Source organism: Octopus bimaculoides, chromosome 14 (assembly GCF_001194135.2).
Source record: "Octopus bimaculoides isolate UCB-OBI-ISO-001 chromosome 14, ASM119413v2, whole genome shotgun sequence".
Classification (NCBI taxonomy): Eukaryota; Metazoa; Mollusca; class Cephalopoda; order Octopoda; family Octopodidae; genus Octopus; species Octopus bimaculoides.
The window spans coordinates 29,464,519-29,473,988 of record NC_068994.1 but is presented as its reverse complement, the minus strand read 5'-3'; positions in this window follow the sequence as shown (position 1 = coordinate 29,473,988).

The following is a 9,470-nucleotide window of genomic DNA, read 5'->3' as shown; positions in this document are numbered from 1 at the left end:
GCTTTCCATGCTAGCATGGGTTGGACGATTTGACTGAGGACTGGTGAAACCGGATGGCAACACCAGGCTCCAGTCTGATTTGGCAGAGTTTCTACAGCTGGATGCCTTTCCTAATGCCAACCACTCCGAGAGTATAGTGGGTGCTTTTACGTGCCACCGGCATGAGGGCTAGTCATGCGGTACTGGCAACAGCCACACTCAACATGGTGTTTTTTACGTGCCACCTGCACAGGAGCCAGTCCAGCGGCACTGGCAACAACCTCGATCGAATGATTTTCTAACATGCTACCGGCACAAGTGCCAGTAGGCGACGCTGGTAACGATCACACTCAAATGGTGCTATTTACGTGCCACTAGCACAGAAGCCAGACAGCTGCTCTGGCAGTGATCACGCTCGGATGGTACTGTTAGTGCTCCACTGGCACAGGTGCCGGTCATCGAATATGGTTCAATTACAATTTCGATTTCACTTGCCCCAACAGGTCTTTGCAAGCAGAAACACACCTTATATATATATATATGTTTTTATGTGTCTTTGCGTTTGTCCCCCACCACCGTTTGACAGCTGGTGCTTGTTTACTTCCTTGTAACTGAGTGGTTTGGCAAAAGAGTGTTAGAATAAGTACCTGGACTTAAAAAACAAAAACAAAAAACTCTACTGGGGTTGATTTGTTCAACCAGACCCTTCAAGGCTGTGCTCTAGTATGGCTGCAGCCCAAGGACTGAAACAAGTAAACAATAAATATGGATGTGATGATGATGATGATGTGTGTGTGTGTGTGTAGCTTTGTCTGGACACCATATGATGTTTATAAATGAGCATCACTGTCATACAATTGACGTTTGTTTCCAGTCTTCCATGAAAAATGCATCTAGCAATGAGAAAATATTACCCTGCTTGAAAACAAGCGAGGCTTGGTGTCATGAAGAGCATCTGGCTGTAGGAAATTTATCAAATTGTACCTGATCCTTGCCAGCATGAAAGAGCGGACTTTAAATGATGATGATGGCATACCAACTTAAGTTCTTGTAAATCTTTTCGAAAACAGTAACCAGTTTAGTTGATGTTCAACATGAAATGAGATTTGTTTTGAATGTAACTTTGTGGATTCTGTCAAAGGCATTACCAAAGTCGATGAAATAGATTATGAAAAGGCCAAATAATCCTGGTTCATAAGTGTGGTATTCGTTGTAGGTTATTGGTTGCATTTTATCATATTTGCTGTTATCTGATTCATTCTGATGATCATGTGATCAATACTATGTTAAAACATGGTTACAGTTTGATGTGAAAGCTTGGGTTAATCTGTTGAATAAGACATTAGAAGTGAAGAACCACTTTACACAACGGTGGCTTTACTTGTGTTATTTGAATTGAACAAATACCAGATTCATAATGGCACCAAAGATGAGATTCAGTGTGACACACAAAATGGCAATAAATTAATATTGTAAAATTTTCAAGTAATAATGTAATCGATTACCTAAACATATAGTACTTATATTCAAGAAATACCCCAAAATACAAGACTTGTTGAAATATTTCTGAAAGAATATGATAAAAAAAATGCTAAGTTGGTTACAATTACCTAAGGCTGTATCTTCAGGTGAGTGGTATCTTTGGAAAATTGTAGAGAGCTGAAAAGTGGTGGCTGTTGTACATGTGAATGGTATGAAGCAAAGGTATATCTTAACTTGAACAAAAAAAAAGAGTTCTGAATGTAACTGTAAGTAAGAATATATTCAACCAAATTCTAAAGTTTTGTTTACTTTCTCCAATACTGCCATTACTGGCAAGCAACAAACACTGACAACTCTACTTGCAATTATGTTTGTTGTAAATGTTACTCAACCACCTCTCACTAATGTAAACAGCAAACATAGCTTCATTGGTGACATATCTGTAGAGAAGAGACTTTAGTCTCTTAAATATAGTTACTTTATAATACCTAGTTTCAGATACTACAGCTTTAAGCATGCCACAAACTCAAATCTAACCTCAACTATATTATACTTTTACTATGCCCAGTCTTATCTGTAATACTCCTAACTATTATCATTCACAACACCCTTACACTCACCAGCTGCCTGCAACATACCACAGAAATTTTCTGTAGTGGCTGCTATGAGGTGGTGTCAAAAAGTTCCTGGACTAATTATGTTTAATAAAAAATAAGTTATCTACTTAAGTTTTAGCATCAGTTCCTTTGAAATAGTCACCTAGCACAGCAATACACCAGTTTCAACATTCCTGCCACTTTTGGAATCTGGCCTGGAAGTAATTTTCTGTAAATGAGTCAAAGACCTTCTCTGATTCACTCTGGCTTCAAGTGGCTTCTAGTGGCAGAAGTCAGAACTATTGTGGGCTTGTCCTACAGAGAATGTTTCCAATTATTTTGGGGTACTCCCTCGTATTTGATATCAAAGCAAGATTTCATCAGATTCATATTTCACTCCAAATATTGGATCTATCTGCTTTCATTCATTAACTGGAATTCATTGATGATAATTTTAAGGCTATCACCCCAGTAAAATGCCTTATAGTTTATTCAGACAGCTTCATATGGCTTAAAAATTGCAAAGGTCTTTTATAAACATGCACTAGAAAGATTTTACTGAAGGATATACCTTAAAAACCCTTGTAATTTGCACACCTGTGTAATTTATGCAGGTGATTTTCAGGATAAAAATTGTTAAAAAACGCTTCTACCTGTATAAAATTTGCACCCAAAAGTTTTCAGAATTGCTGATATGGCCAGGGGAAAAGGTTTTCAATTCAGTTGTATTTAGCATAATTTCACTTACTGATGATTAGATTTTATTTAATTTTCATTAAATTAAAATAATTTCTGTTTAACAGGTATCACATTGAAAGCTATTAAATTACAAAGTGTTTGTGTTGTTTATAATAAACTTTATTTTACATTTCTTGCCCACAAGAGATTATGTTCAATCTTTAGCATACTTCTGTATGTCTTCTCAAAATCACGATCACAGGAAATGCTGTTGATAATTCTTAGCAACAAAAACAAAGCTGATAAATATGAACAAGTGTTTCAAAATAAGTTTAATTACCAATAAACATCAGCTTGGATGGCACATTACTCAACCGACAGGAAGGTAACTGATCAAACTGATTATGTAAACAGAATTCTGATTGGTCAATAGTGTCTTCTTGTCTCAAGTTCTCATTTCCCACCTATTCTTGTCGGAACCTTTGATACAGAGTATCAAAATTTTAATCCCCTTCATACTTATAACATGTCGAGCAAAGTTTAAAAATTTGTCATTGCTGTTTTAGCTGGGAGACCAAACTGATAGTTTGGTAACCTGCTAAAATAAACATTAAAAACTGAAAGGAGAAAGTAAACAGCTTAGTAAGTTTAACTTGGTGTTTATTGAACAAGAGAGGTACACAATTTAAGAAGTGACTTGTTAGAATATACACATCTGTGAGGAGACATAAACAAGAATAGCAAAAATCTACTGTACCAAAAGAACTGGTAATACATACATTACAAGTGTTCTATGAAGAGAACATAAGATTGCTGCATAATTCAACATGAATGTGAAACGACATTAAACATCGTTTAAGGTAAATGAAGGTTTCTGTAGGAATGCTAAGTCATACTCACTTATTGAGTTTACATGTGCAAGGATGAATTATGATGTTGTCGTCAGCATTAGATGCAGTAAAATATGACCCGGACTGTGATTACCAGCATGAATGTCAAACTTCAAAAAGTAGTTAACCATTTAATGGTTTTAGTAAATTTAAATGATCTGGTTATGCTGCACTGGCATAGGCAACGGTTATGGTCTCACTTGACTTGCTGGGTCTTCTCAAGCACAGTAATTGGTGGGTGAAATAAGCAAATGAAATTTAAAAAATCAGATGCTGTTGCCCATGCAGAAACTGCAGGAGCTACTCAGACCTTCTGCCCACTAGTGTAGATAGGGGGTGGGGCAGTCCATCCTGGGTGGCACTTTTCATCCTGTTGTAGGCTATAAGCCAGAATAGCTTATATTGAAATAGTATGGTGTGCGATAATTCCTGATATAAAAAAAAAACTACTGGAAATGCACAACTTTTGGGTCTGCATTAGGTAATATGTGTATTTTGTGGGTCTTGGGACAGTAAATAGAAAGGCTGCCCTGGGTGGCACACACTCCAGCTATGCTAGTGCTTCTGCTAGCTTTTCTAAGTTCATTGCAATGTTTGAAGCCCTTCAGTATCATCAGCAGGCATTTTGCTCTTTAGTCTGAATGCTTTGCCTGTGTGAGGCAGCAAGAACTGGAAGGGTTCCACTTATGGTCTCTTATCAACCATAGCCATCTTGAGCTTGTTTTAGTTATCATGCTTATCTCCTTTACTCTTTTACTCTTACTTGTTTCAGTCATTTGACTGCTGCCATGCTGGAGCACCACCTTTAGTCGAGCAAATCGACCCCACGACTTATTCTTTGTAAGCCTAGTACTTATTCTATTGGTCTCTTTTTGCCGAACCGCTAAGTTACGGGGACATAAACACACCAGCATCAGTTGTCAAGCGATGGTGGGGGGGGGGACAAATACTGACACACAAACATATATATATACATATATACGACGGGCTTCTTTCAGTTTCTGTCTACCAAATCCACTCACAAGGCTTTGGTCAGTCCGAGGCTATAGTAGAAGACACTTGCTCAAGGTGCCACACAGTGGGACTGAACCCGGAACCATGTGGTTGGTAAGCAAGCTACTTACCACACAGCCACTCCTGCGCCTGTGATGTTCTTCAGTTGTCTGAGATTCAGACTCATCTTCCATAGGAAATAGTGCACATATGTAGCAAGAAAGCCACAACAGCTAACTTCAGTAGGGAATGAGACTGCATGCCATCTCTCGACAAATGGTTCATTGACTAAGTCTTGATATCTAGTTTCTTTATCTGGTGAGAAATTTCAATGGACGTGCTAGTATTCCTGACTCTCTTCCTCAGATTGGAGCAATATGCTGATTGCTCTTGTATATGAGGCTTTGAATTCCTCCACCACTGATGAAATTTGTAGGCAGAAATTAGAGGTCATACTGTACTGATGGATTGAGATAGGTGTGTGTGTTTGTGTTTGTCCTTCATTGCGGCAATGGTTTGGCAAAATGAGACTGATAGAATAAGTACCAGGCTTCCAAAAAGAAAAAAGTGCTATGGTCAATTCATTTAACTAAAAACCCTTCAAGGCAGTCCCCTAGCATAGCTGCAGTCTAATGACTGAAATAAGGGTTCTTTTCTATTGTTGTCTCAGTTTTCAATTTATTCAATTTTGTTCCAATTAATTTCAAATTTGGTGTATTGATGTAGCCTTATATGCTAATTATGAAAATGAAATTAATTTTTACCACAAATAAATAAATGAAAAGTTAATAGCTTTTAAAGTTTGCAAATTTTGGGTAATTTTTGCCATTCAAAGCCACAGATATATTGGTGTCTGTTCCCAAGCCAAGTTGTTGTATGCTTAAAACTACTACAACCACTATGTGTATTTTCTTCACATATTTTCTTTAATGAGTACCTATATTCTGAAAAAATGTATTAATTGTTTACATGAACTGAATTATTATTATAATATAATGTACGGTTTGTTTTTTGTAATTTTTCGCAAAAAATTTGTCGATTTTTCCTTTTTAGATTGTTTACTAGCCTGTTCAAATGCTTGTTTTCCATTATTTTATCTGACAGAAAAACTTATGGATCTTTTCTGTTGCTGTCACAAATTGGGTATATTGATGTAATTCTGTTATTCACTTATTTCATAAAAATTTTAGAAAGATTTTCTCTAAAAATATGTTACTAGTTGAATGACTCCAGGTCATCCACTGGTCAGACTGACTCTAAACATCCATCCTAAACTCTTCTACCCCTTAACTCCAACTCTAAACCTTAACTCTAACTCTAGGCGTAAGTTAAAAACATAAAGAAATTATTTTAATGGGTTATGAGAAAAACAAAAGTAAAATCATTTCAAAATTATTTAATACAAGCTAAAAATAAAATATATTCAGTTAAAGTGAAATAATTTGAAAATATTTCTTTCATACAGAAATAGAGAAATGAAAAAAAAATCTGTTAAATCGAAATCATTGTAATTTTTTTTTTTAATGACAAATAGAGACAATATAGAAAAAAAATCTTTTAGTGTGAATAAAAAATACTGAGAGAGTGAAATAATTACAAAATTCTTATTCAATGGAGACAATAGAAAAATGCAAAGGAAATAATTTAGAAAATTATTATTTGATGCAAACAATATAGAAAATAGACTAAAAAGTTGTGTTTCTTAACAGACCGTGCGAGAATTAAAACTTGAACTTTTACCTTTACCCTGATGATTTGGCTTTTGCTAATAAGTCCTTGTTTTCTAACACATGCCTATAGAATTCTTTACATTGACAGTTAAGGTTCCATGTACATTGTAAGATAGCTTTCACAATAGCCACATCCAACTTATTTCACTCTTCAGTCCACTGAACATTCATCATCGAGAAGACATGCTCAACATTTGCATTATGCACTGCTATGCTAAATAAAAACTGGCACAAAATTAACAACTCGAAGTATTGTTCTTGAAATTCAATCTACTGAAGGTTAGTAAACCATCTTTCATAGCACAGTTTGGTCTTCCATTAATCAGGCTTGATCTGCATCTCTTTAGCAAGGAGTTTTTTTAATGTTGACCACTGACAGAAAAGAATGTTGTCAGTTTTTTTATACCTTTGTTCTTTAACACTAGACAAGATGATTCTACATGTTCCCATGCTGGAACTGTATCTAATAACATCCATGTAAAGTTATCAAAATTTTCAAAAGATGAAACCCATTTCTCAAGATTATCATGGCAAGTGCTGTAGTAGTTATCCACTTCAAGAAGTAGTAATTTCTTTTTCTCTTTAGATTTGACTCCTTTGTTATTAAGGCAATCCGTCACACTGAGAGGAATAAACTTTTTCATTAATTCTTTTCTTTATAACTGAAACGAGTTCTTTTAAACAACCAAGCACTTCAATAATGCTATTTTCTCTCTATTCTGTCTTCATAATCCTGTTGCTAAAAACATATTCAAAACTGTGAACAAAATATAAGTAGGCTTCACTCAGCAGATTATTGAAGACCTCTACTAAGATTTGGGGGTCTTTTTCTTCAGAATTAAAGAACCTTTTCAGTGCTTTAAATAATCTTAGGATTCTTTCAACTGCTTTCATGAAAGAAAGCTAATGAGTTTTAGAATGTGAGAAAATTGAGGCATTCTGCACACCAACAAACTCGCTGAAATCTTTCACCTTCTCAGATCGAACAATATAAATATTAAAGCATGAAAACAATATAACAACAATTACTTCAACATCAACAGAAAGAACATTGGCTGCAGTATGAGCAGAATTGTGCAGAATATGGGTTTGGACATCCAACACCATCCATTGATTCATTCATGCTTTCCTTGAATTTTGAATAGACTTTTTGCCTATGTGCAAACGTCCACCAAAATTAGTATTTGTTTTATCTCCACCAAAAGCTATACAATTTCTTCATGCCCAGTTTTAACTCAACAGACTCTCTCTGCGGAAGCTTCTATTGTTTCCGAGGTCACATTTGGGAGGGATCTTTTACTCACAGTAAATTTATCAGCAACAATTCAGCACTAGATGATTCAATGCATAGACAATTCAGTGCAGGTCATCTTATTGAACTTAGGTAAAGGTTATTTTGGGGATGAAAAAGAAGAGGAAAACTTTCAATTATTTATTTAAAAACAAAAAGAATTAAAAATGCTAAATTATATTCTTTATCTGTGTGTATCAAAGATATTTATTTAAAAACATGTAACAATAAAAAGCAAAAAGAATTAAAAATGCTTAAATAAATTCTTTAATTCCTACTTATGGAGTTTAATTGGTTAACTAATAGCTCACAAAGATTCTAGTTTGTCAACTGTATGATATTCTGAAACTATTTTCTTTATGGTGGAATATGTTCATTCATGCTTTAAATGCTTTATAGTGTCTTGTCCAACATTGAGCCTAATCAGTTTTTTTGTATGATCTTGTTCTAGGTGAGGAAATTCGGCGAATTTGTAAATAGTCAGGTGGTTATGACCAAGTGAAGTCTGGAATTCCCGATGCCATCCTTCTACTGCATTATTGGTTTTTGGGAAATTTCTTTCAATATGATCATATATATTCCATTAGCTCTGGCTTGAAATGAGGATCTCTTCTTCTGTGATGAGATGGGCATCCTATATATGTATCTTCAAAATAGTTAACAAGGTGCAGGAGTGGCTGTGTGGTAAGTAGCTTGCTTACTAACCACATGGTTCCGGGTTCAGTCCCACTGTGTGACACCTTGGGCAAGTGTCTTCTACTATGGCCTTGGGCCGACCAAAGCCTTGTGAGTGGTTTTGGTTGACAGAAACTGAAAGAAGCCCATCATATATATGTGTGTGTTTGTGTGTGCATGCGCGTGTATGTGTATCTGTGTATGTACCCCCACCATTGCTTGGCAATTGATGTTAGTGTGTTTATGTCCCCGTAACTTAGTGGTTTGGCAAAAGAGCGATAGAATAAGTACTAGGCTTACAAAGAATAAGTCCTGGGGTCGATTTGTTTAACTAAAGGTGGTGCTCCAGCATGGCCACTGTCAAATGAATGAAACAAATAAAAGATTGTCTAAATCTTCCAGTATTTCATCGTGCAATTTTCCAAAGACTGTCACAACATCGTCAGTAAGAATGAAGGCCAATGCAACTAGTGTCTTGCAAATTAAGTGTATGTTTTCATTATGTAAATATAGGTTAATGAAATTTAGGCTACTGATTTTTCTCCAAACACTTGTCCCAAATGAGACAAACAGCCGACCAAACAAGCGTTAGAGAAAACTTCATTTACAGCTTTATGGAAAGACTTTTCAAAGTCACACAATAGTGTTTCTGGTCATATATCAAGGTCCAAATACAGAAGCGTATCTAACATTCTTTTGAATGTTAGTTTACTTTTATTCTGCAGTAATGCATATAACATTGGATAAGCATGGCCTTCAATTGTTACATGTATAACATTAACTTGAAAGAAGAGAATAGGTGCCACTTTAAATGTGCCATCTGCGCACCAATGCTTATTCTCTTTCAGAAGCTTAAGATTTTCTGGAGAACAAAACATAAATAAAACCTATCTGGATCATCTGCAACTGACTCATACACCAAGAAATTATCGCCATTGTGTGTTTTGCATAAACGTTGAGGTAATTCAATATCCATCACTGCATTAGGGTAATTGCTTCTTCCTTTTTTCTATTGTGTTGTAGATTTCACTGTATGGAGGTATACTTAGGAAGAAGAGCAGTGCTTCAGTGCTGTGTTTGTAGGTTGCATGTGCATGTGTTTTAGATATACAACCAACACCCATATAATGTAATAATAAATTACATGTATTACAGA